The sequence below is a fragment of the Chiloscyllium plagiosum genome, unplaced genomic scaffold (assembly GCF_037043375.1).
Source record: "Chiloscyllium plagiosum isolate Xiang-an unplaced genomic scaffold, Cpla_swu_hap1 HiC_scaffold_8, whole genome shotgun sequence".
NCBI classification, from domain to species: Eukaryota; Metazoa; Chordata; class Chondrichthyes; order Orectolobiformes; family Hemiscylliidae; genus Chiloscyllium; species Chiloscyllium plagiosum.
This window is the reverse complement of record NW_028270146.1, coordinates 91,430,123-91,457,329: the sequence shown is the minus strand read 5'-3', so window position 1 is coordinate 91,457,329 and position 27,207 is coordinate 91,430,123. Positions and strand designations below refer to the sequence as shown.

The window sequence follows — 27,207 nt, the reverse complement described above, 5'->3', positions numbered from 1 at the left end:
TTGTATTGTGGGAGGAAACTCACGCAAACACAGGGAGAATGTGCAAACTCCACTCAGTCAGGTGCTCGAGGCTGGAATCGAACCCAGATCCCTGATGCTGTGAGGCAGCAGGGCTAACCGCTGAGCCACCGTGCTCAGATGAATGATGATGATGATGAAACTATTCTGATGATCTTTGATCCCGGGACCGTAAGAAATCAGAATAGGAGTGGGCTGCTCACATCGCAAGACTGATCCACCATTCAATAGGATCATGGCCAATATGACATTCCTCAGATCCACTCTCTTGCCCTTTTCCCAGGAACCTTGATTCACCTTTCTCATCTCTGTCTTGAATATAACAAGGACTCAAGCTGTCCAACAGCTCTCTCAGACAAGGAGTTCCGAAGACTCTCGACCCTCTGAGAAAAGAAATTCCTCCTCATCTCAGTCTTAAATAGGTACCTCTTTGTTCTGAGACTGCCCTCTGGTCCTAGACTCTGCCATGAGGGGAAACATTCTCGCTAGTTTGGCTTGATAATTTATTTTCCTCTGCCTTTATTATCTTTTTAGTCCTCCTTTGAATGTAGTTCTGAATTTAATCCAGTCTTCAGGGCTATCTCTGATTTTTGCCTCCAAGTATGCTTTATCTTTCAACTTAATACTCTCTGTAATTTCCTTGGTTAGCCATGGTTGGTTTATGCCTTTCACAGAATCTTTCCTCTTTACTAGGATTTATTTTTGCTGAGAGTCATGAATTATCTCCTTAAGTGTCTACCACTGCTTGCTTACTGTCATTCCTGCTAATCTATCCACCCTGGCCACTTTAGTTAACTCTATTGTCATTTCAGTGTAATTCTCTTTATTTAAATTAAGCTCAGTTGATTCTGACTCAAGGTTCTCATTCCCAAACTGAATAGTAAACTCTACCATGTTATGATCACTACTTCCCAGGGGATCCTTTACTCAAGAGGTCATTTATTAAACCTGCCTCATTACCCATGACCAGATCTGGATAGCTTGCTCCCTTGTTGGCTTTATGACACATTGCTCTAGTCCCTAACACACTCTATGAATTTGTTGCTGTAGATACCCTTTCCAATTTGACTAACCAAGATTCAAATCATCCATGGGGTCCTATAGTTTGTTGATCTATAACCTTTGGGAATCTGTATGCTACTCCTACCAATGCCCACTTTCCCTCACTGTTTTTTTTTCTTTAATCTCTGCCCAAAACATTCGACTGAACAATGTTTCTCAAGATTAGGCCAGTGAGTGTTCTCTATCCATTTGGCCTTGGGCATCTTCTACAGGATGGTTTCCTTCCTCGCCTCCTTTCTTGTGGTAGTTTTCCACTGATACTGGATTCCTTTCCTGCAGCACAGTTATTTAACATGCTCAAAAATGTCACAACTTTTAGCTTGAAAGCAGCTTAGTACTTCATCCTTTTCCCAGAGACTTTTTAGAATTAGAATTAGCTTTATTGTCACATGTACTCACATGAGTACATTGAAAAGTTGACAAATTGCCACTTGTGGCACAATCTAAGGTACCAAAGTACCTAGGTATAGATTCTTAAGTACAGATTCTTAGGGAAAAAATTAGAAAAATTAAGAAATAAAAAATCCAATAATTAATTTAAAAAGTAGAGACATAAGAGTTCAGAATAACAGTCCTTCCATCACCACCAAGCTGAAGCCGAGATTTCAAGGCCCCGCTGTGCTGTGAGTTCAAATCTACGCTGAGGCCGGGAGATCGAGTTCTCGCTGAGGCCGGGAGTTCAAATCCATGCTGAGGCTGGGAGTTCAAGACCAGGCTGAGGCTGGGAGTTCGGGTCCACACTGAGGCCGGGAGTTCGAGTCCAGGCTGAGGTCGGGAGTTCGAGTCCACACTGAGGCTGTGAGTTCGAGTTCAAACTGAGGCCGGGAGTCTGAGTCCACGCTGAGGCCTGAAGATCGAGTCCACGCTGAGGCCTGGAGATCGAGTCCACGCTGAGGCCTGGAGATCGAGTCCACGCTGAGGCCGGGAGATCGAGTCCGCGCTGAGGCCGGGAGTACACGTCCAGGCTGAGGCCGGGAGTTCGGTCCATACTGTGGCTGGGAGTTCGAGTCCAGGCTGAGGCCGGGAGTCTGAGCCCACGCTGAGGCCGGGAGTTCGAGCCCACGCTGAGGTCGGGAGTTCGAGTCCACGCTGAGGCCGGGAGATCGAATCCACGCTGAGGCCGGGAGATCGGATCCATGCTGAGGCCTGGAGATTGTGTCCACACTGAGGCCGGGAGTTCAAGTCCAGGCTGAGGCCAGGAGTTCGAGTCCACACTGAGGACGGGAGTTCGAGTCCACACTGAGGCCGGGTCTTTGAGTCCAGGCTGAGGCCGTGAGATCGAGTCCACACTGAGGCCTGGAGATTGATTCCACGCTGAGGTCGGGAGTTCGAGTCCACACTGAGGCTGGGAGATCGAATCCACGCTGAGGCCGGGAGATTGAGTCCATGCTGAGGCCAGGAGTTCAAGTCCATGCTGAGATCAGGAGTTCGAGTCCACGCTGAGGCCGGGAGTTTGAGTCCACGCTGAGGCCGGGAGATCGAGCCCACGCTGAGGCCGGGAGATTGAGTCCACACTGAGGCCGGGAGATTGAGTCCACGCTGAGGCCGGGAGATCGAGTCCACGCTGAGGCCGGGAGATTGAGTCCACGCTGAGGCCGGGAGTCTGAGTCCACACTGTGGCCTGGAGATCGAGTCCACAGTGAGGCTGGGAGTTCGAGTCCACTCTGAGCCCGGGAGTACACGTCCAGGCTGAGGCCGGGAGTTCAAGTCCAGGCTGAGGCCGGGTGTTCAGGTCCATACTGAGGCTAGGAGTTCGGGTCCACGCTGAGGCCTGGAGATCGAGTCCACACTGAGGCCGGGAGCCCGAGTCCACACTGAGGCCGGGAGATCGAGTCCACGCTGAGGCTTGGAGATTGAGTCCACGCTGAGGCCTGGAGATCGAGTCCACGCTGAGGCTGGAGGTCTGAGTCCACGCTGAGGCCGGGAGATCGAGCCCACGCTGAGGCCGGGAGATTGAGTCCACACTGAGGCCGGGAGATTGAGTCCACGCTGAGTCCGGGAGTCTGAGTCCATACTGTGGCCTGGAGATCGAGTACACACTGAGGCTGGCAGTTCAAGTCCATACTGAGGCCGGGAGTTCGAGTTCACACTGAGGCCGGTAGTTCGAGTTCACGCTGAGGCCGGGAGATCGAGTCCACACTGAGGCCGGGAGATCGAGTCCACGCTGAGGCTGGGAGTACACGTCCAGGCTGAGGCCGGGAGTTCAAGTCCAGGCTGAGGCCGGGAGTTCAAGTCCAGGCTGAGGCCGGGAGATCGGGTCCACACTGAGGCTGGGAGTTCGAGTCCACCCTGAGGCCTGGAGATCAAGTCCACACTGAGGCCTGGAGATCTAGTCCACGCTGAGGCTGGGAGTCTGAGTCCATGCTCTGGTCGGGAGTTCGAGTCCAGGCTGAGGCCGGGAGATTGAGTCCACACTGAGGCCTGGAGATCGAGTCCACGCTGAGGCTGGGAGTCTGAGTCCATACTGTGGCCTGGAGATCGAGTCCACACTGAGGCCGGGAGTACACGTCCAGGCTGAGGCCAGGAGTTCAAGTCCTGGCTAAGGCCGGGAGTTCAGGTCCACACTGAGGCCGGGAGTTCGAGTCCAGGCAGAGGCCGGGAGATTGAGTCCGCACTGAGGCCGGGAGATTGAGTCCACGCTGACGCCGGGAGTCTGAGTCCACGCTGACGCCGATCTCCAGGCCTCAGTGTGGACCCGAACTCCCGGCCTCAGCCTGGACTTGAACTCCCAGCTTCAGTATGGCCCGATCTCCCGGCCTCAGCCTGGACTTGAACTCCAGGCCTCAGCCTGGACGTGTACTCCCAGCCTCAGCGTGGACTCGAACTCCCAGCCTCAGTGTGGACTCGAACACCAGGCCTCAGTGTGGACTGAGACTCCCGGCCTCAGCCTGGACTTGAACTCCAGGCCTCAGCGTGCACTCGAACTCCCAGCCTCAGTGTGGACTCGAACACCAGGCCTCAGCGTGGACTCAGACCCCCGGCCTCAGCGTGAACTCGATCTCCAGGTCTCAGCGTGGACTCGATCTCCAGGCCTCAGCGTGGACTCAGACGCCCGGCCTCAGCGTGAACTCGATCTCCCGGCCTCAGCGTGGACTCAGAACCCCGGCCTCAGCGTGAACTCGATCTCCAGGCCTCAGCGTGGACTCAGAACCCCGGCCTCAGCGTGAACTCGATCTCCAGGCCTCTGCATGGACCCAAACTCACGGCCTCAGCCTGGACTTAGACTCCCGGCATCAGCGTGGACTCAGACTCCCAGCCTCAGCGTGGACTCGATCTCCAGGCCTCAGTGTGGACTCAGACGCCCGGCCTCAGCGTGAACTCGATCTCCCGGCCTCAGCGTGGACTCAGAACCCCGGCCTCAGCGTGAACTCGATCTCCCGGCCTCAGCGTGGACTCAGAACCCCGGCCTCAGCGTGAACTCGATCTCCAGGCCTCTGCATGGACCCAAACTCCCGGCCTCAGCCTGGACTCAGACTCCCAGCATCAGCGTGGACTCAGACTCCCAGCCTCAGCGTGGACTCGATCTCCAGGCCTCAGTGTGGACTCGATCTCCAGGCCTCATCATGGACTCGATCTCCCGGCTTCAGCCTGGACCCGAACTCCCAGCCTCAGTGTGGACCTGAACTCCCGGCCTTAACCAGGACTTGAACTCCCGGCCTCAGCCTGGACGTGTACTCCCAGCCTCAGAGTGGACTCGAACTCCCAGCCTCAGCGTGGACTCGATCTCTAGGCCACAGTATGGACTCAGACTCCCGGCCTCAGCGTGGACTCAATCTCCCGGCCTCAGTGTGGACTCAATCTCCCGACCTCAGCGTGGGCTCGAACTCCCGACCAGAGCGTGGACTCAGACTCCCAGCCTCAGCGTGGACTCTATCACCCGGCCTCAGTGTGGACCTGAACTCCCGGCCTCAGCCTGGACGTGTACTCCCAGCCTTAGCGTGGACTCGAACTCCCGGCCTCAGTGTGGACTCAATCTCCCGGCCTCAGCGTGGACTCGATCTCCCAGCCTCAGTGTGGATCGAACACCCGACCTCAGCGTGGACTCAGATTCTCAGCCTCAGCGTGGACTCGATATCCAGGCCACAGCGTGGACTCGATCACCCGGCCTCAGCGTGGATTCAAACTCCCTGCCTCAGCCTGGAATTGAACTCCCTGCCTCAGCCTGGAATTGAACTCCCGGCCTCAGCCTGGAATTGAACTCCCGGCCTCAGCGTGGACTCAATCTCCCGGGAGGTCTGAGTCCGGGAGTCTGAGTCCACACTGAGGCCTGGAGATCGAGTCCACGCTGAGGCCGGGAGTTCGAGTCCACGCTGAGGCCCGGAGTCTGAGTCCAAGCTGAGACCGGGAGTCTGAGTCCACGCTCAGGCCGGGAGTTCGAGCCAAGGCTGAGGTCGGGAGTTCGAGTCCATGCTGAGGCCGGGAGATCGAGTTCACGCTTAGGCTGGGAGATCAAGTCCATGCTGAGGCTGGGAGATCGACTCCACACTGTGGCTGGGAGATCGAGTCCACGCTGAGGCCGGGAGATCGAGTCCACACTGAGGCTGGGAGATCGAGTCCACGCTGAGGCCGGGAGATCGAGACCACGTTGAGGTGGGGAGTTCGAGTCCACCCTGAGGCCGGGAGTCTGAGTCCACGCTGAGGCCGGGAATCTGAGTCCAAGCTGAGACCGGGAGTCTGAGTCCACGCTCAGGCCGGGGGTTCGAGCCAAGGCTGAGGTCGGGAGTTCGAGTCCACACTGAGGCCGGGAGATCGAGTCCATGCTGAGGCTGGGATATCGTGTCCTCGCTGAGGCTGGGAGATCGAGTCCACGCTGAGGCCGGGAGATCGAGTCCACACTGTGGCTGGGAGATCGAGTCCACGCTGAGGCTGGGAGATCGAGTCCAAGCTGAGGCCGGGAGATCGAGTCCACGTTGAGGTGGGGAGTTCGAATCCACCCTGAGGCCGGAAGTCTGAGTCCACGCTGAGGCCGGGAGTCTGAGTCCAAGCTGAGACCTGGAGATCGAGTCCACGCTGAGGCCGGGAGATCGAGTCCACGCTGAGGCCTGGAGATCGAGTCAACGCTGAGGCTGGCAGATCGAGTCCACGCTGAGGCCGGGAGATCGAGTCCACGGTGAGGCCTGGAGATCGAGTCCACATTGAGGCCGGGAGTTCAAGTCCACGCTGAGGCCGGGAGTTCGAGTCCACGCTGAGGCCGGGAGTTTGAGTCTACGCTGAGGCCTGGAGATCGAGTCCACGCTGAGGCTGGCAGATCGAGTCCACGCTGAGGCCAGGAGATCGGGTCCACGCTGAGGCCGAGAGATCGAGTCCAAGCAGAGGTCTGGAGTTCAAGTCCACGCTGAGGCCGGGAGATCGAGTCCACGTTGAGGTGGGGGGTTCGAGTCCACGCTGATGCCGGGAGTCTGAGTCCACGCTCAGGCCGGGGGTTCGAGCCAAGGCTGAGGTCGGGAGTTCGAGTCCACGCTGAGGCCGAGAGATCGAGTCCATGCTGAGGCTGGGAGATCGTGTCCTCGCTGAGGCTGGGAGATCGAGTCCACCCTGAGGCTGGGAGATCGAGTCCACACTGTGGCTGGGAGATCGAGTCCACGCTGAGGCCGGGAGATCGAGTCCATGCTGAGGCCGGGAGATCGGGTCCACGCTGATGCTGGGAGATCGAGTCCACGCTGAGGCCGAAAGATCGAGTCCACGTTGAGGTGGGGAGTTCGAGTCGACGCTGATGCCGGGAGTCTGAGTCCACGCTGAGGCTGGGAGATCGAGTCCACGCTGATGCCGGAAGTCGGAGTCCACGCTGAGGCTGGTAGATCGAGTCCACGCTGAGGCTGGGAGATCGAGTCCACGCTGAGGCCTGGAGATCGAGTCCACGCTGAGGGTGGCAGATCGAGTCCACGCTGAGGCCGGGAGTCTGAGTCCACGCTGAGGCCTGGAGATCGAGTCTACACTGAGGCCCGGAGATCGAGTCCACGCTGAGGCTGGCAGATCGAGTCCACATTGAGGCCGGGAGTTCAAGTCTACGCTGAGGCCGGGAGTTCGAGTCCACGCTGAGGCCGGGAGTTTGAGTCCACGCTGAGGGCGGGAGAATGACTCCACACTGAGGCGGGAGTTCGAGTCCACACTGAGGCCGGGAGAATGAGTCCACGCTGAGGCAGGGAGATTGAGTCCATGCTGAGGCCGGGAGATCGAGTCCATGCTGAGGCCGGGAGATTGAGTCCACGCTGAGGCCGGGAGATCGAGTCCATGCTGAGGCCGGGAGATCGAGTCCACGTTGAGGTGGGGGGTTCGAGTCCACGCTGATGCCGGGAGTCTGAGTCCACGCTCAGGCCGGGGGTTCGAGCCAAGACTGAGGTCGGGAGTTCGAGTCTACGCTGAGGCCGGGAGATCGAGTCCATGCTGAGGCTGGGAGATCGTGTCCTCGCTGAGGCTGGGAGATCGAGTCTACGCTGAGGCCGGGAGATCGAGTCCATGCTGAGGCTGGGAGATCGTGTCCTCGCTGAGGCTGGGAGATCGAGTCCACGCTGAGGCCGGGAGTCTGAGTCCACGCTGAGGCCGGGAGATCGAGTCCACGCTGAGGCCGGGAGATCGAGTCCACGCTGATGCTGTGAGTCTGAGTCCACGCTGAGGCCTGGAGACCGAGTCCACGTTGAGGTGGGGAGTTCGAGTCCAACCTGAGGCCGGGAGTCTGAGTCCACGCTGAGGCCGGGAGTCTGAGTCCACGCTGGGGCCGGGAGATCGAGTCCACGCTGAGGCCGGGAGATCGAGTCCACGCTGAGGCTGGCAGATCGAGTCCACGCTGAGGCCGGGAGATCAAGACCACGGTGAGGCCGGGAGTTCAAGTCCTCGCTGAGGCCGGGAGTTCGAGTCCACGCTGAGGCCGGGAGTTTGAGTCCACGCTGAGGCCTGGAGATCGGTCCACTCTGAGGCTGGCAGATCGAGTCCACGCTGAGGGCGGGAGAATGAGTCCACACTGAGGCGGGAGTTCGAGTCCACACTGAGTCCAGGAGAATGAGTCCACGCTGAGGCCGGGAGATCGAGTCCATGCTGAGGCCGGGAGATCGAGTCCACGTTGAGGTGGGGAGTTCGAGTCCACGTTGAGGCCGGGAGTCTGAGTCCACGCTGAGGCTGAGAGTCTGAGTCCACGCTGAGGCCGGGAGATCGAGTCCCCGCTGATGCCGGAAGTCGGAGTCCACGCTGAGGCTGGTAGATCGAGTCCACGCTGAGGCCGGGAGATCGAGTCCACGCTGAGGCTGGTAGATCGAGTCCACGCTGAGGCCGGGAGATCGAGTCCACGCTGAGGCCGGGAGTCTGAGTCCACGCTGAGGCCGGGAGTCTTAGTCCACGCTGAGGCCGGGAGTCTTAGTCCACGCTGAGGCCGGGAGATTGAGTCCACGCTGAGGCTGGGAGATCGAGTCCACGCTGAGGCCGGGAGATCGAGTCCACGCTGAGGCCGGGAGATCGAGTCCACGTTGAGGTGGGGGGTTCGAGTCCACGCTGATGCCGGGAGTCTGAGTCCACGCTCAGGCCGGGGGTTCGAGCCAAGGCTGAGGTCGGGAGTTCGAGTCCACCCTGAGGCTGGGAGATCGAGTCCACGCTGAGGCTGGGAGATCGAGTCCACACTGTGGCTGGGAGATCGAGTCCACGCTGAGGCCGGCAGATCGAGTCCATGCTAAGGCCGGGAGATCGAGTCCACGCTGATGCTGGGAGTCTGAGTCCACGCTGAGGCCGGAAGATCGAGTCCACGTTGAGGTGGGGAGTTCGAGTCCACCCTGAGGCCGGGAGTCTGAGTCCACGCTGATGCCGGGAGTCTGAGTCCACGCCGAGGCTGGGAGATCGAGTCCACACTGCGGCTGGGAGATCGAGTCCACGCTGAGGCCGGGAGATCGAGTCCATGCTGAGGCCGGGAGATCGAGTCCACGCTGAGGCCTGGAGATCGAGTCCACACTGAGGCCGGGAGATCGAGTCCACGCTGAGGCCGGCAGATCGAGTCCACGCTGAGGCCGGGAGTTCAAGTCTACGCTGAGGCCGGGAGATCGAGTCCACAATGAGGCCGGGAGATCAAGTCTACGCTGAGGCCGGGAGATCGAGTCCACACTGAGGCCGGGAGATCAAGTCTACGCTAAGGCTGGGAATTCGAGTACACGCTGAGGTCGGGAGTTTGAGTCCATGCTGAGGCCGGGAGTCTGAGTCCACGCTGAGGCCGGGAGATCAAGTCTACGCTAAGGCTGGGAATTCGAGTACACGCTGAGGTCGGGAGTTTGAGTCCACGCTGAGGCCGGGAGTCTGAGTCCACACTGAGGCCGGGAGATCAAGTCTACGCTAAGGCTGGGAATTCGAGTACACGCTGAGGTCGGGAGTTTGTGTCCACACTGAGGCGGGAGTTCGAGTGCACACTGAGGCCGGGAGAATGAGTCCACGCTGAGGCCGGGAGATTGAGTCCACGCTGAGGCCGGGTGTCTGAGTCCACGCTGAGGCCGGGAGTTTGACCCAAGACTGAGGTGGGGAGTTCGAGTCCACGCTGAGCTTGGGTGATCGACTCCATGCTGAGGCCGGGAGATTGAGTCCACGCTGAGGCCGGGAGATTGAGTTCACGCTTAGGTTGGGAGATCAAGTCCATGCTGAGGCCGGGAGATCGAGTCCACGCTGAGGCTGGGAGATCGAGTCCACGCTGAGGCCTGGAGATCGAGTCCACACTGAGGCTGGGAGATCGAGTCCACGCTGAGACCGGGAGATCGAGTCCACGTTGAGGTGGGGAGTTCGAGTCCACCCTGAGGCCGGGAGTCTGAGTCCACGCTGAGGCCGGGAATCTGAGTCCACGCTGAGGCCTGGAGATCGAGTCCATGCTGAGGTTGGCAGATCGAGTCCACGCTGAGGCCGGGAGATCGAGTCCACGCTGAGGCCGGGAGATCGAGTCCACGCTGAGGCTGAGAGTCTGAGTCCACGTTGAGGCTGAGCGTCTGAGTCCACGCTGAGGTCTGGAGTTCGAGTCCACGCTGAGGCCGGGAGATCGAGTCCACGCTGAGGCCGGGAATCTGAGTCCACGCTGATGCCGGGAGTCTGAGTCCACGCTGAGGCCTGGAGATCGAGTCCATGCTGAGGTTGGCAGATCGAGTCCACGCTGAGGCCGGGAGATCGAGTCCACGCTGAGGCCGGGAGATCGAGTCCACGCTGAGGCTGAGAGTCTGAGTCCACGTTGAGGCTGAGCGTCTGAGTCCACGCTGAGGTCTGGAGTTCGAGTCCACGCTGAGGCCGGGAGATCGAGTCCACACTGAGGCCGGGAGTCTGAGTCCACGCTGAGGCCTGGAGATCGAGTCCACGCTGATGCCGGGAGTTCGAGTCCACGCTGAGGCGGGCAGATCGAGTTTACGCTGAGGTCGGGAGATCGAGTCCACGCTGAGGCTGGGAGTTCAAGTCTACGCTGAGGCCTGGAGATCGAGTCCACACCGAGGTCGGGAGATCGAGTCCACGCTGAGGCTAGCAGATCGAGCCCACGCTGAGGCCGGGAGTTCAAGTCTACGCTGAGGCCGGGAGATCGAGACCACACTGAGGCCGGGAGTTTGAGTCCACGCTGAGGTCGGGAGTTTGAGTCCACGCTGAGGGCGGGAGAATGAGTCCACACTGAGGCGGGAGTTCGAGTCCACACTGAGGCCGGGAGAATGAGTCCACGCTGAGGCCGGGAGATTGAGTCCACGCTGAGGCCGGGAGATTGAGTCCACGCTGAGGCCGGGAGATTGAGTCCACGCTGAGGCCGGGAGTCTGAGTCCACGCTGAGGCCGGGAGTTTGACCCAAGGCTGAGGTGGGGAGTTCGAGTCCACGCTGAGCCTGGGTGATCGATTCCATGCTGAGGCCGGGAAATTGAGTCCACGCTGAGGCCGGGAGATCGAGTTCACGCTTAGGCTGGGAGATCGAGTCCACGCTGATGCTGGGAGTCTGAGTCCACGCTGAGGCCGGAAGATCGAGTCCACGTTGAGGTGGGGAGTTCGAGTCCACCCTGAGGCCGGGAGTCTGAGTCCACCCTGAGGCCGGGAGTCTGAGTCCACGCTGAGGCCTGGAGATCGAGTCCACGCTGATGCCGGGAGTCTGAGTCCACGCCGAGGCTGGGAGATCGAGTCCACGCTGAGGCTGGGAGATCGAGTCCACGCTGATGCCGGAAGTCGGAGTCCACGCTGAGGCTGGCAGATCGAGTCCACGCTTAGGCCGGGAGTCTGAGTCCACGCTGAGGCCTGGAGATCGAGTCCACGCTGAGGCCGGGAGATCGAGTCCACGCTGAGGCCGGGAGATCGAGTCCACGCTGAGGCCGGGAGATCGAGTCCACGCTGAGGCCGGGAGATCGAGTCCACGTTGAGGGGGGGGGTTCGAGTCCACGCTGATGCCGGGAGTCTGAGTCCACGCTCAGGCCGGGGGTTCGAGCCAAGGCTGAGGTCGTGAGTTCGAGTCTACGCTGAGGCCAGGAGATCGAGTCCATGCTGAGGCTGGGAGATCGTGTCCTCGCTGAGGCTGGGAGATCGAGTCCACGCTGAGGCCGGGAGATCGAGTCCACACTGCGGCTGGGAGATCGAGTCCACGCTGAGGCCGGGAGATCGAGTCCATGCTGAGGCCGGGAGATCGAGTCCACGCTGAGGCCTGGAGATCGAGTCCACACTGAGGCCGGGAGATCGAGTCCACGCTGAGGCCGGCAGATCGAGTCCACGCTGAGGCCGGGAGTTCAAGTCTACGCTGAGGCCGGGAGATCGAGTCCACACTGAGGCCGGGAGATCAAGTCTACGCTGAGGCCGGGAGATCGAGTCCACACTGAGGCCGGGAGATCAAGTCTACGCTAAGGCTGGGAATTCGAGTACACGCTGAGGTCGGGAGTTTGAGTCCACGCTGAGGCCGGGAGTCTGAGTCCACGCTGAGGCCGGGAGATCAAGTCTACGCTAAGGCTGGGAATTCGAGTACACGCTGAGGTCGGGAGTTTGAGTCCACGCTGAGGCCGGGAGTCTGAGTCCACACTGAGGCCGGGAGATCAAGTCTACGCTAAGGCTGGGAATTCGAGTACACGCTGAGGTCGGGAGTTTGTGTCCACACTGAGGCGGGAGTTCGAGTGCACACTGAGGCCAGGAGAATGAGTCCACGCTGAGGCCGGGAGATTGAGTCCACGCTGAGGCCGGGTGTCTGAGTCCACGCTGAGGCCGGGAGTTTGACCCAAGACTGAGGTGGGGAGTTCGAGTCCACGCTGAGCTTGGGTGATCGACTCCATGCTGAGGCCGGGAGATTGAGTCCACGCTGAGGCCGGGAGATTGAGTTCACGCTTAGGTTGGGAGATCAAGTCCATGCTGAGGCCGGGAGATCGAGTCCACGCTGAGGCTGGGAGATCGAGTCCACGCTGAGGCTGGGAGATCGAGTCCACGCTGAGGCCTGGAGATCGAGTCCACACTGAGGCTGGGAGATCGAGTCCACGCTGAGACCGGGAGATCGAGTCCACGTTGAGGTGGGGAGTTCGAGTCCACCCTGAGGCCGGGAGTCTGAGTCCACGCTGAGGCCGGGAATCTGAGTCCACGCTGATGCCGGGAGTCTGAGTCCACGCTGAGGCCTGGAGATCGAGTCCATGCTGAGGTTGGCAGATCGAGTCCACGCTGAGGCCGGGAGATCGAGTCCACGCTGAGGCCGGGAGATCGAGTCCACGCTGAGGCTGAGAGTCTGAGTCCACGTTGAGGCTGAGCGTCTGAGTCCACGCTGAGGTCTGGAGTTCGAGTCCACGCTGAGGCCGGGAGATCGAGTCCACACTGAGGCCGGGAGTCTGAGTCCACGCTGAGGCCTGGAGATCGAGTCCACGCTGATGCCGGGAGTTCGAGTCCACGCTGAGGCGGGCAGATCGAGTTTACGCTGAGGTCGGGAGATCGAGTCCACGCTGAGGCTGGGAGTTCAAGTCTACGCTGAGGCCTGGAGATCGAGTCCACACCGAGGTCGGGAGATCGTGTCCACGCTGAGGCTAGCAGATCGAGCCCACGCTGAGGCCGGGAGTTCAAGTCTACGCTGAGGCCGGGAGATCGAGACCACACTGAGGCCGGGAGTTTGAGTCCACGCTGAGGTCGGGAGTTTGAGTCCACGCTGAGGGCGGGAGAATGAGTCCACACTGAGGCGGGAGTTCGAGTCCACACTGAGGCCGGGAGAATGAGTCCACGCTGAGGCCGGGAGATTGAGTCCACGCTGAGGCCGGGAGATTGAGTCCACGCTGAGGCCGGGAGATTGAGTCCACGCTGAGGCCGGGAGTCTGAGTCCACGCTGAGGCCGGGAGTTTGACCCAAGGCTGAGGTGGGGAGTTCGAGTCCACGCTGAGCCTGGGTGATCGATTCCATGCTGAGGCCGGGAAATTGAGTCCACGCTGAGGCCGGGAGATCGAGTTCACGCTTAGGCTGGGAGATCATGTCCATGCTGAGGCCGGGAGATCGAGTCCACGCTGAGGCTGGGAGATCGAGTACTCGCTGAGGCTGGGAAATCGAGTCCACGCTGAGGCCGGGAGATCGAGTCCACACTGTGGCTGGGAGATCGAGTCCACGCTGAGGCCTGGAGATCGAGTCCACACTGAGGCTGGGAGATCGAGTCCACGCTGAGGCCGGGAGATCGAGTCCACGTTGAGGTGGGGAGTTCGAGTCCACCCTGAGGCTGGGAGTCTGAGTCCACGCGGAGGCCGGGAGTCTGAGTCCACGCTGAGGCTGGGAGATCGAGTCCACGCTGATGCCGGAAGTCGGAGTCCACGCTGAGGCTGGTAGATCGAGTCCACGCTGAGGCCGGGAGATCGAGTCCACGCTGAGGCCTGGAGATCGAGTCCACGCTGAGGGTGGCAGATCGAGTCCACACTGAGGCCGGGAGTCTGAGTCCACGCTGAGGCCTGGAGATCGGGTCCACGCTGAGGCTGGCAGATCGAGTCCACATTGAGGCCAGGAGTTCAAGTCTACGCTGAGGCCGGGAGTTCGAGTCCACGCTGAGGCCGGGAGTTTGAGTCCACGCTGAGGGCGGGAGAATGACTCCACACTGAGGCGGGAGTTCGCGTCCACACTGAGGCCGGGAGAATGAGTCCACGCTGAGGCCGGGAGAATGAGTCCACGCTGAGGCCGGGAGATCGAGTCCATGCTGAGGCCGGGAGATCGAGTCCACGTTGAGGTGGGGAGTTCGAGTCCACCCTGAGGCCGGGAGTCTGAGTCCACGCTGAGGCCGGGAATCTGAGTCCACGCTGAGGCCTGGAGATCGAGTCCATGCTGAGGTTGGCAGATCGAGTCCACGCTGAGGCCGGGAGATCGAGTCCACGCTGAGGCCGGGAGATCGAGTCCACGCTGAGGCTGAGAGTCTGAGTCCACGTTGAGGCTGAGCGTCTGAGTCCACGCTGAGGTCTGGAGTTCGAGTCCACGCTGAGGCCGGGAGATCGAGTCCACGCTGAGGCCGGGAATCTGAGTCCACGCTGATGCCGGGAGTCTGAGTCCACGCTGAGGCCTGGAGATCGAGTCCATGCTGAGGTTGGCAGATCGAGTCCACGCTGAGGCCGGGAGATCGAGTCCACGCTGAGGCCGGGAGATCGAGTCCACGCTGAGGCTGAGAGTCTGAGTCCACGTTGAGGCTGAGCGTCTGAGTCCACGCTGAGGTCTGGAGTTCGAGTCCACGCTGAGGCCGGGAGATCGAGTCCACACTGAGGCCGGGAGTCTGAGTCCACGCTGAGGCCTGGAGATCGAGTCCACGCTGATGCCGGGAGTTCGAGTCCACGCTGAGGCGGGCAGATCGAGTTTACGCTGAGGTCGGGAGATCGAGTCCACGCTGAGGCTGGGAGTTCAAGTCTACGCTGAGGCCTGGAGATCGAGTCCACACCGAGGTCGGGAGATCGAGTCCACGCTGAGGCTAGCAGATCGAGCCCACGCTGAGGCCGGGAGTTCAAGTCTACGCTGAGGCCGGGAGATCGAGACCACACTGAGGCCGGGAGTTTGAGTCCACGCTGAGGTCGGGAGTTTGAGTCCACGCTGAGGGCGGGAGAATGAGTCCACACTGAGGCGGGAGTTCGAGTCCACACTGAGGCCGGGAGAATGAGTCCACGCTGAGGCCGGGAGATTGAGTCCACGCTGAGGCCGGGAGATTGAGTCCACGCTGAGGCCGGGAGATTGAGTCCACGCTGAGGCCGGGAGTCTGAGTCCACGCTGAGGCCGGGAGTTTGACCCAAGGCTGAGGTGGGGAGTTCGAGTCCACGCTGAGCCTGGGTGATCGATTCCATGCTGAGGCCGGGAAATTGAGTCCACGCTGAGGCCGGGAGATCGAGTTCACGCTTAGGCTGGGAGATCGAGTCCACGCTGATGCTGGGAGTCTGAGTCCACGCTGAGGCCGGAAGATCGAGTCCACGTTGAGGTGGGGAGTTCGAGTCCACCCTGAGGCCGGGAGTCTGAGTCCACCCTGAGGCCGGGAGTCTGAGTCCACGCTGAGGCCTGGAGATCGAGTCCACGCTGATGCCGGGAGTCTGAGTCCACGCCGAGGCTGGGAGATCGAGTCCACGCTGAGGCTGGGAGATCGAGTCCACGCTGATGCCGGAAGTCGGAGTCCACGCTGAGGCTGGCAGATCGAGTCCACGCTTAGGCCGGGAGTCTGAGTCCACGCTGAGGCCTGGAGATCGAGTCCACGCTGAGGCCGGGAGATCGAGTCCACGCTGAGGCCGGGAGATCGAGTCCACGCTGAGGCCGGGAGATCGAGTCCACGCTGAGGCCGGGAGATCGAGTCCACGTTGAGGGGGGGGGTTCGAGTCCACGCTGATGCCGGGAGTCTGAGTCCACGCTCAGGCCGGGGGTTCGAGCCAAGGCTGAGGTCGTGAGTTCGAGTCTACGCTGAGGCCAGGAGATCGAGTCCATGCTGAGGCTGGGAGATCGTGTCCTCGCTGAGGCTGGGAGATCGAGTCCACGCTGAGGCCGGGAGATCGAGTCCACACTGCGGCTGGGAGATCGAGTCCACGCTGAGGCCGGGAGATCGAGTCCATGCTGAGGCCGGGAGATCGAGTCCACGCTGAGGCCTGGAGATCGAGTCCACACTGAGGCCGGGAGATCGAGTCCACGCTGAGGCCGGCAGATCGAGTCCACGCTGAGGCCGGGAGTTCAAGTCTACGCTGAGGCCGGGAGATCGAGTCCACACTGAGGCCGGGAGATCAAGTCTACGCTGAGGCCGGGAGATCGAGTCCACACTGAGGCCGGGAGATCAAGTCTACGCTAAGGCTGGGAATTCGAGTACACGCTGAGGTCGGGAGTTTGAGTCCACGCTGAGGCCGGGAGTCTGAGTCCACGCTGAGGCCGGGAGATCAAGTCTACGCTAAGGCTGGGAATTCGAGTACACGCTGAGGTCGGGAGTTTGAGTCCACGCTGAGGCCGGGAGTCTGAGTCCACACTGAGGCCGGGAGATCAAGTCTACGCTAAGGCTGGGAATTCGAGTACACGCTGAGGTCGGGAGTTTGTGTCCACACTGAGGCGGGAGTTCGAGTGCACACTGAGGCCAGGAGAATGAGTCCACGCTGAGGCCGGGAGATTGAGTCCACGCTGAGGCCGGGTGTCTGAGTCCACGCTGAGGCCGGGAGTTTGACCCAAGACTGAGGTGGGGAGTTCGAGTCCACGCTGAGCTTGGGTGATCGACTCCATGCTGAGGCCGGGAGATTGAGTCCACGCTGAGGCCGGGAGATTGAGTTCACGCTTAGGTTGGGAGATCAAGTCCATGCTGAGGCCGGGAGATCGAGTCCACGCTGAGGCTGGGAGATCGAGTCCACGCTGAGGCTGGGAGATCGAGTCCACGCTGAGGCCTGGAGATCGAGTCCACACTGAGGCTGGGAGATCGAGTCCACGCTGAGACCGGGAGATCGAGTCCACGTTGAGGTGGGGAGTTCGAGTCCACCCTGAGGCCGGGAGTCTGAGTCCACGCTGAGGCCGGGAATCTGAGTCCACGCTGATGCCGGGAGTCTGAGTCCACGCTGAGGCCTGGAGATCGAGTCCATGCTGAGGTTGGCAGATCGAGTCCACGCTGAGGCCGGGAGATCGAGTCCACGCTGAGGCCGGGAGATCGAGTCCACGCTGAGGCTGAGAGTCTGAGTCCACGTTGAGGCTGAGCGTCTGAGTCCACGCTGAGGTCTGGAGTTCGAGTCCACGCTGAGGCCGGGAGATCGAGTCCACACTGAGGCCGGGAGTCTGAGTCCACGCTGAGGCCTGGAGATCGAGTCCACGCTGATGCCGGGAGTTCGAGTCCACGCTGAGGCGGGCAGATCGAGTTTACGCTGAGGTCGGGAGATCGAGTCCACGCTGAGGCTGGGAGTTCAAGTCTACGCTGAGGCCTGGAGATCGAGTCCACACCGAGGTCGGGAGATCGTGTCCACGCTGAGGCTAGCAGATCGAGCCCACGCTGAGGCCGGGAGTTCAAGTCTACGCTGAGGCCGGGAGATCGAGACCACACTGAGGCCGGGAGTTTGAGTCCACGCTGAGGTCGGGAGTTTGAGTCCACGCTGAGGGCGGGAGAATGAGTCCACACTGAGGCGGGAGTTCGAGTCCACACTGAGGCCGGGAGAATGAGTCCACGCTGAGGCCGGGAGATTGAGTCCACGCTGAGGCCGGGAGATTGAGTCCACGCTGAGGCCGGGAGATTGAGTCCACGCTGAGGCCGGGAGTCTGAGTCCACGCTGAGGCCGGGAGTTTGACCCAAGGCTGAGGTGGGGAGTTCGAGTCCACGCTGAGCCTGGGTGATCGATTCCATGCTGAGGCCGGGAAATTGAGTCCACGCTGAGGCCGGGAGATCGAGTTCACGCTTAGGCTGGGAGATCATGTCCATGCTGAGGCCGGGAGATCGAGTCCACGCTGAGGCTGGGAGATCGAGTACTCGCTGAGGCTGGGAAATCGAGTCCACGCTGAGGCCGGGAGATCGAGTCCACACTGTGGCTGGGAGATCGAGTCCACGCTGAGGCCTGGAGATCGAGTCCACACTGAGGCTGGGAGATCGAGTCCACGCTGAGGCCGGGAGATCGAGTCCACGTTGAGGTGGGGAGTTCGAGTCCACCCTGAGGCTGGGAGTCTGAGTCCACGCGGAGGCCGGGAGTCTGAGTCCACGCTGAGGCTGGGAGATCGAGTCCACGCTGATGCCGGAAGTCGGAGTCCACGCTGAGGCTGGTAGATCGAGTCCACGCTGAGGCCGGGAGATCGAGTCCACGCTGAGGCCTGGAGATCGAGTCCACGCTGAGGGTGGCAGATCGAGTCCACACTGAGGCCGGGAGTCTGAGTCCACGCTGAGGCCTGGAGATCGGGTCCACGCTGAGGCTGGCAGATCGAGTCCACATTGAGGCCAGGAGTTCAAGTCTACGCTGAGGCCGGGAGTTCGAGTCCACGCTGAGGCCGGGAGTTTGAGTCCACGCTGAGGGCGGGAGAATGACTCCACACTGAGGCGGGAGTTCGCGTCCACACTGAGGCCGGGAGAATGAGTCCACGCTGAGGCCGGGAGAATGAGTCCACGCTGAGGCCGGGAGATCGAGTCCATGCTGAGGCCGGGAGATCGAGTCCACGTTGAGGTGGGGAGTTCGAGTCCACGTTGAGGCCGGGAGTCTGAGTCCACGCTGAGGCCTGGAGATCGTGTCCTCGCTGAGGCTGGGAGATCGAGTCCACGCTGAGGCCGGGAGATCGAGTCCACACTGTGGCTGGGAGATCGAGTCCACGCTGAGGCCGGGAGATCGAGTCCATGCTGAGGCCGGGAGATCGGGTCCACGCTGATGCTGGGAGTCTGAGTCCACGCTGAGGCCGAAAGATCGAGTCCACGTTGAGGTGGGGAGTTCGAGTCCACGCTGAGGCCGGGAGTTTGAGTCCACGCTGAGGGCGGGAGAATGAGTCCACACTGAGGCGGGAGTTCGAGTCCAAACTGAGGCCGGGAGAATGAGTCCACGCTGAGGCCGGGAGATCGAGTCCATGCTGAGGCCGGGAGATCGAGTCCACGCTGAGGGCGGGAGAATGAGTCCACACTGAGGCGGGAGTTCGAGTCCACACTGAGGCCGGGAGAATGAGTCCACGCTGAGGCCGGGAGATTGAGTCCACGCTGAGGCCGGGAGATTGAGTCCACGCTGAGGCCGGGAGATTGAGTCCACGCTGAGGCCGGGAGTCTGAGTCCACGCTGAGGCCGGGAGTTTGACCCAAGGCTGAGGTGGGGAGTTCGAGTCCACGCTGAGCCTGGGTGATCGATTCCATGCTGAGGCCGGGAAATTGAGTCCACGCTGAGGCCGGGAGATCGAGTTCACGCTTAGGCTGGGAGATCGAGTCCACGCTGATGCTGGGAGTCTGAGTCCACGCTGAGGCCGGAAGATCGAGTCCACGTTGAGGTGGGGAGTTCGAGTCCACCCTGAGGCCGGGAGTCTGAGTCCACGCTGATGCCGGGAGTCTGAGTCCACGCCGAGGCTGGGAGATCGAGTCCACGCTGAGGCTGGGAGATCGAGTCCACGCTGATGCCGGAAGTCGGAGTCCACGCTGAGGCTGGCAGATCGAGTCCACGCTTAGGCCGGGAGTCTGAGTCCACGCTGAGGCCTGGAGATCGAGTCCACGCTGAGGCCGGGAGATCGAGTCCACGCTGAGGCCGGGAGATCGAGTCCACGCTGAGGCCGGGAGATCGAGTCCACGCTGAGGCCGGGAGATCGAGTCCACGTTGAGGGGGGGGGTTCGAGTCCACGCTGATGCCGGGAGTCTGAGTCCACGCTCAGGCCGGGGGTTCGAGCCAAGGCTGAGGTCGTGAGTTCGAGTCTACGCTGAGGCCAGGAGATCGAGTCCATGCTGAGGCTGGGAGATCGTGTCCTCGCTGAGGCTGGGAGATCGAGTCCACGCTGAGGCCGGGAGATCGAGTCCACACTGCGGCTGGGAGATCGAGTCCACGCTGAGGCCGGGAGATCGAGTCCATGCTGAGGCCGGGAGATCGAGTCCACGCTGAGGCCTGGAGATCGAGTCCACACTGAGGCCGGGAGATCGAGTCCACGCTGAGGCCGGCAGATCGAGTCCACGCTGAGGCCGGGAGTTCAAGTCTACGCTGAGGCCGGGAGATCGAGTCCACACTGAGGCCGGGAGATCAAGTCTACGCTGAGGCCGGGAGATCGAGTCCACACTGAGGCCGGGAGATCAAGTCTACGCTAAGGCTGGGAATTCGAGTACACGCTGAGGTCGGGAGTTTGAGTCCACGCTGAGGCCGGGAGTCTGAGTCCACGCTGAGGCCGGGAGATCAAGTCTACGCTAAGGCTGGGAATTCGAGTACACGCTGAGGTCGGGAGTTTGAGTCCACGCTGAGGCCGGGAGTCTGAGTCCACACTGAGGCCGGGAGATCAAGTCTACGCTAAGGCTGGGAATTCGAGTACACGCTGAGGTCGGGAGTTTGTGTCCACACTGAGGCGGGAGTTCGAGTGCACACTGAGGCCAGGAGAATGAGTCCACGCTGAGGCCGGGAGATTGAGTCCACGCTGAGGCCGGGTGTCTGAGTCCACGCTGAGGCCGGGAGTTTGACCCAAGACTGAGGTGGGGAGTTCGAGTCCACGCTGAGCTTGGGTGATCGACTCCATGCTGAGGCCGGGAGATTGAGTCCACGCTGAGGCCGGGAGATTGAGTTCACGCTTAGGTTGGGAGATCAAGTCCATGCTGAGGCCGGGAGATCGAGTCCACGCTGAGGCTGGGAGATCGAGTCCACGCTGAGGCTGGGAGATCGAGTCCACGCTGAGGCCTGGAGATCGAGTCCACACTGAGGCTGGGAGATCGAGTCCACGCTGAGACCGGGAGATCGAGTCCACGTTGAGGTGGGGAGTTCGAGTCCACCCTGAGGCCGGGAGTCTGAGTCCACGCTGAGGCCGGGAATCTGAGTCCACGCTGATGCCGGGAGTCTGAGTCCACGCTGAGGCCTGGAGATCGAGTCCATGCTGAGGTTGGCAGATCGAGTCCACGCTGAGGCCGGGAGATCGAGTCCACGCTGAGGCCGGGAGATCGAGTCCACGCTGAGGCTGAGAGTCTGAGTCCACGTTGAGGCTGAGCGTCTGAGTCCACGCTGAGGTCTGGAGTTCGAGTCCACGCTGAGGCCGGGAGATCGAGTCCACACTGAGGCCGGGAGTCTGAGTCCACGCTGAGGCCTGGAGATCGAGTCCACGCTGATGCCGGGAGTTCGAGTCCACGCTGAGGCGGGCAGATCGAGTTTACGCTGAGGTCGGGAGATCGAGTCCACGCTGAGGCTGGGAGTTCAAGTCTACGCTGAGGCCTGGAGATCGAGTCCACACCGAGGTCGGGAGATCGTGTCCACGCTGAGGCTAGCAGATCGAGCCCACGCTGAGGCCGGGAGTTCAAGTCTACGCTGAGGCCGGGAGATCGAGACCACACTGAGGCCGGGAGTTTGAGTCCACGCTGAGGTCGGGAGTTTGAGTCCACGCTGAGGGCGGGAGAATGAGTCCACACTGAGGCGGGAGTTCGAGTCCACACTGAGGCCGGGAGAATGAGTCCACGCTGAGGCCGGGAGATTGAGTCCACGCTGAGGCCGGGAGATTGAGTCCACGCTGAGGCCGGGAGATTGAGTCCACGCTGAGGCCGGGAGTCTGAGTCCACGCTGAGGCCGGGAGTTTGACCCAAGGCTGAGGTGGGGAGTTCGAGTCCACGCTGAGCCTGGGTGATCGATTCCATGCTGAGGCCGGGAAATTGAGTCCACGCTGAGGCCGGGAGATCGAGTTCACGCTTAGGCTGGGAGATCATGTCCATGCTGAGGCCGGGAGATCGAGTCCACGCTGAGGCTGGGAGATCGAGTACTCGCTGAGGCTGGGAAATCGAGTCCACGCTGAGGCCGGGAGATCGAGTCCACACTGTGGCTGGGAGATCGAGTCCACGCTGAGGCCTGGAGATCGAGTCCACACTGAGGCTGGGAGATCGAGTCCACGCTGAGGCCGGGAGATCGAGTCCACGTTGAGGTGGGGAGTTCGAGTCCACCCTGAGGCTGGGAGTCTGAGTCCACGCGGAGGCCGGGAGTCTGAGTCCACGCTGAGGCTGGGAGATCGAGTCCACGCTGATGCCGGAAGTCGGAGTCCACGCTGAGGCTGGTAGATCGAGTCCACGCTGAGGCCGGGAGATCGAGTCCACGCTGAGGCCTGGAGATCGAGTCCACGCTGAGGGTGGCAGATCGAGTCCACACTGAGGCCGGGAGTCTGAGTCCACGCTGAGGCCTGGAGATCGGGTCCACGCTGAGGCTGGCAGATCGAGTCCACATTGAGGCCAGGAGTTCAAGTCTACGCTGAGGCCGGGAGTTCGAGTCCACGCTGAGGCCGGGAGTTTGAGTCCACGCTGAGGGCGGGAGAATGACTCCACACTGAGGCGGGAGTTCGCGTCCACACTGAGGCCGGGAGAATGAGTCCACGCTGAGGCCGGGAGAATGAGTCCACGCTGAGGCCGGGAGATCGAGTCCATGCTGAGGCCGGGAGATCGAGTCCACGTTGAGGTGGGGAGTTCGAGTCCACGTTGAGGCCGGGAGTCTGAGTCCACGCTGAGGCCTGGAGATCGTGTCCTCGCTGAGGCTGGGAGATCGAGTCCACGCTGAGGCCGGGAGATCGAGTCCACACTGTGGCTGGGAGATCGAGTCCACGCTGAGGCCGGGAGATCGAGTCCATGCTGAGGCCGGGAGATCGGGTCCACGCTGATGCTGGGAGTCTGAGTCCACGCTGAGGCCGAAAGATCGAGTCCACGTTGAGGTGGGGAGTTCGAGTCCACGCTGAGGCCGGGAGTTTGAGTCCACGCTGAGGGCGGGAGAATGAGTCCACACTGAGGCGGGAGTTCGAGTCCAAACTGAGGCCGGGAGAATGAGTCCACGCTGAGGCCGGGAGATCGAGTCCATGCTGAGGCCGGGAGATCGAGTCCACGTTGAGGTGGGGAGTTCGAGTCCACGTTGAGGCCGGGAGTCTGAGTCCACGCTGAGGCCGGGAGATCGAGTCCACGCTGAGGCCGGGAGACCGAGTCCACGCTGAGGCTGAGAGTCTGAGTCCACGTTGAGGCTGAGCGTCTGAGTCCACGCTGAGGTCTGGAGTTCGAGTCCACGCTGAGGCCGGGAGATCGAGTCCACACTGAGGCCGGGAGTCTGAGTCCACGCTGAGGCCTGGAGATCGAGTCCACGCTGATGCCGGGAGTTCGAGTCCACGCTGAGGCGGGCAGATCGAGTTCACGCTGAGGTCGGGAGATCGAGTCCACGCTGAGGCTGGGAGTTCAAGTCTACGCTGAGGCCTGGAGATCGAGTCCACACCGAGGTCGGGAGATCGAGTCCACGCTGAGGCTAGCAGATCGAGCCCACGCTGAGGCCGGGAGTTCAAGTCTACGCTGAGGCCGGGAGAATGAGTCCACGCTGAGGCCGGGAGATCGAGTCCACGCTGAGGCCTGGAGATCGAGTCCACACTGTGGCTGGGAGATCGAGTCCACGCTGAGGCCGGCAGATCGAGTCCATGCTAAGGCCGGGAGATCGAGTCCACGCTGATGCCGGGAGTCTGAGTCCACGTTGATGCCGGGAGTCTGAGTCCACGCCGAGGCTGGGAGATCGAGTCCACGCTGAGGCTGGTAGATCGAGTCCACGCTGAGGCCGGGAGATCGAGTCCACGCTGAGGCCTGGAGATCGAGTCCACGCTGAGGGTGGCAGATCGAGTCCACGCTTAGGCCGGGAGTCTGAGTCCACGCTGAGGCCGGGAGTCTTAGTCCACGCTGAGGCCGGGAGATTGAGTCCACGCTGAGGCCGGGAGATCGAGTCCACGCTGAGGCCGGGAGATCGAGTCCACGCTGAGGCCGGGAGATCGAGTCCACGTTGAGGTGGGGGGTTCGAGTCCACGCTGATGCCGGGAGTCTGAGTCCACGCTCAGGCCGGGGGTTCGAGCCAAGGCTGAGGTCGGGAGTTCGAGTCTACGCTGAGGCCGGGAGATCGAGTCCATGCTGAGGCTGGGAGATCGTGTCCTCGCTGAGGCTGGGAGATCGAGTCCACGCTGAGGCCGGGAGATCGAGTCCACACTGCGGCTGGGAGATCGAGTCCACGCTGAGGCCGGGAGATCGAGTCCATGCTGAGGCCGGGAGATCGAGTCCACGCTGAGGCCTGGAGATCGAGTCCACACTGAGGCCGGGAGATCGAGTCCACGCTGAGGCCGGCAGATCGAGTCCACGCTGAGGCCGGAAGTTCAAGTCTACGCTGAGGCCGGGAGATCGAGTCCACACTGAGGCCGGGAGATCAAGTCTACGCTGAGGCCGGGAGATCGAGTCCACACTGAGGCCGGGAGATCAAGTCTACGCTAAGGCTGGGAATTCGAGTACACGCTGAGGTCGGGAGTTTGAGTCCACGCTGAGGCCGGGAGTCTGAGTCCACACTGAGGCCGGGAGATCAAGTCTACGCTAAGGCTGGGAATTTAGTACACGCTGAGGTCGGGAGTTTGAGTCCACGCTGAGGCCGGGAGTCTGAGTCCACGCTGAGGCCGGGAGATCAAGTCTACGCTAAGGCTGGGAATTCGAGTACACGCTGAGGTCGGGAGTTTGAGTCCACGCTGAGGCCGGGAGTCTGAGTCCACACTGAGGCCGGGAGATCAAGTCTACGCTAAGGCTGGGAATTCGAGTACACGCTGAGGTCGGGAGTTTGTGTCCACACTGAGGCGGGAGTTCGAGTGCACACTGAGGCCGGAAGAATGAGTCCACGCTGAGGCCGGGAGATTGAGTCCACGCTGAGGCCGGGTGTCTGAGTCCACGCTGAGGCCGGGAGTTTGACCCAAGACTGAGGTGGGGAGTTCGAGTCCACGCTGAGCTTGGGTGATCGACTCCATGCTGAGGCCGGGAGATTGAGTCCACGCTGAGGCCGGGAGATTGAGTTCACGCTTAGGTTGGGAGATCAAGTCCATGCTGAGGCCGGGAGATCGAGTCCACGCTGAGGCTGGGAGATCGGGTCCACGCTGAGGCTGGGAGATCGAGTCCACGCTGAGGCCTGGAGATCGAGTCCACACTGAGGCTGGGAGATCGAGTCCACGCTGAGACCGGGAGATCGAGTCCACGTTGAGGTGGGGAGTTCGAGTCCACCCTGAGGCCGGGAGTCTGAGTCCACGCTGAGGCCGGGAATCTGAGTCCACGCTGATGCCGGGAGTCTGAGTCCACGCTGAGGCCTGGAGATCGAGTCCATGCTGAGGTTGGCAGATCGAGTCCACGCTGAGGCCGGGAGATCGAGTCCACGCTGAGGCCGGGAGATCGAGTCCACGCTGAGGCTGAGAGTCTGAGTCCACGTTGAGGCTGAGCGTCTGAGTCCACGCTGAGGTCTGGAGTTCGAGTCCACGCTGAGGCCGGGAGATCGAGTCCACACTGAGGCCGGGAGTCTGAGTCTACGCTGAGGCCTGGAGATCGAGTCCACGCTGATGCCGGGAGTTCGAGTCCACGCTGAGGCGGGCAGATCGAGTTTACGCTGAGGTCGGGAGATCGAGTCCACGCTGAGGCTGGGAGTTCAAGTCTACGCTGAGGCCTGGAGATCGAGTCCACACCGAGGTCGGGAGATCGAGTCCACGCTGAGGCTAGCAGATCGAGCCCACGCTGAGGCCGGGAGTTCAAGTCTACGCTGAGGCCGGGAGATCGAGACCACACTGAGGCCGGGAGTTTGAGTCCACGCTGAGGTCGGGAGTTTGAGTCCACGCTGAGGGCGGGAGAATGAGTCCACACTGAGGCGGGAGTTCGAGTCCACACTGAGGCCGGGAGAATGAGTCCACGCTGAGGCCGGGAGATTGAGTCCACGCTGAGGCCGGGAGATTGAGTCCACGCTGAGGCCGGGAGATTGAGTCCGCTGAGGCCGGGAGTCTGAGTCCACGCTGAGGCCGGGAGTTTGACCCAAGGCTGAGGTGGGGAGTTCGAGTCCACGCTGAGCCTGGGTGATCGATTCCATGCTGAGGCCGGGAAATTGAGTCCACGCTGAGGCCGGGAGATCGAGTTCACGCTGAGGCTGGGAGATCGAGTACTCGCTGAGGCTGGGAAATCGAGTACTCGCTGAGGCTGGGAAATCGAGTCCACGCTGAGGCCGGGAGATCGAGTCCACACTGTGGCTGGGAGATCGAGTCCACACTGAGGCCTGGAGATCGAGTCCACACTGAGGCTGGGAGATCGAGTCCACGCTGAGGCCGGGAGATCGAGTCCACGTTGAGGTGGGGAGTTCGAGTCCACCCTGAGGCTGGGAGTCTGAGTCCACGCGGAGGCCGGGAGTCTGAGTCCACGCTGATGCCGGGAGTCTGAGTCCACGCTGAGGCTGGGAGATCGAGTCCACGCTGATGCCGGAAGTCGGAGTCCACGCTGAGGCTGGTAGATCGAGTCCACGCTGAGGCCGGGAGATCGAGTCCACGCTGAGGCCTGGAGATCGAGTCCACGCTGAGGGTGGCAGATCGAGTCCACACTGAGGCCGGGAGTCTGAGTCCACGCTGAGGCCTGGAGATCGAGTCCACGCTGAGGCTGGCAGATCGAGTCCACATTGAGGCCAGGAGTTCAAGTCTACGCTGAGGCCGGGAGTTCGAGTCCACGCTGAGGCCGGGAGTTTGAGTCCACGCTGAGGGCGGGAGAATGACTCCACACTGAGGCGGGAGTTCGCGTCCACACTGAGGCCGGGAGAATGAGTCCACGCTGAGGCCGGGAGAATGAGTCCACGCTGAGGCCGGGAGATCGAGTCCATGCTGAGGCCGGGAGATCGAGTCCACGTTGAGGTGGGGAGTTCGAGTCCACGTTGAGGCCGGGAGTCTGAGTCCACGCTGAGGCCTGGAGATCGTGTCCTCGCTGAGGCTGGGAGATCGAGTCCACGCTGAGGCCGGGAGATCGAGTCCACACTGTGGCTGGGAGATCGAGTCCACGCTGAGGCCGGGAGATCGAGTCCATGCTGAGGCCGGGAGATCGGGTCCACGCTGATGCTGGGAGTCTGAGTCCACGCTGAGGCCGAAAGATCGAGTCCACGTTGAGGTGGGGAGTTCGAGTCCACGCTGAGGCCGGGAGTTTGAGTCCACGCTGAGGGCGGGAGAATGAGTCCACACTGAGGCGGGAGTTCGAGTCCAAACTGAGGCCGGGAGAATGAGTCCACACTGAGGCCGGGAGATCGAGTCCATGCTGAGGCCGGGAGATCGAGTCCACGTTGAGGTGGGGAGTTCG

General features: G+C 61.5%; 1 pseudogene; it reads right to left on the bottom strand.

The window, feature by feature from the left end:
* Positions 1 to 1,286: 1,286 nt before the first annotated feature.
* The window catches only part of LOC148149442 (uncharacterized), a 44,925-nt pseudogene continuing 19,004 nt past the window's right edge, over positions 1,287 to 27,207 (bottom strand).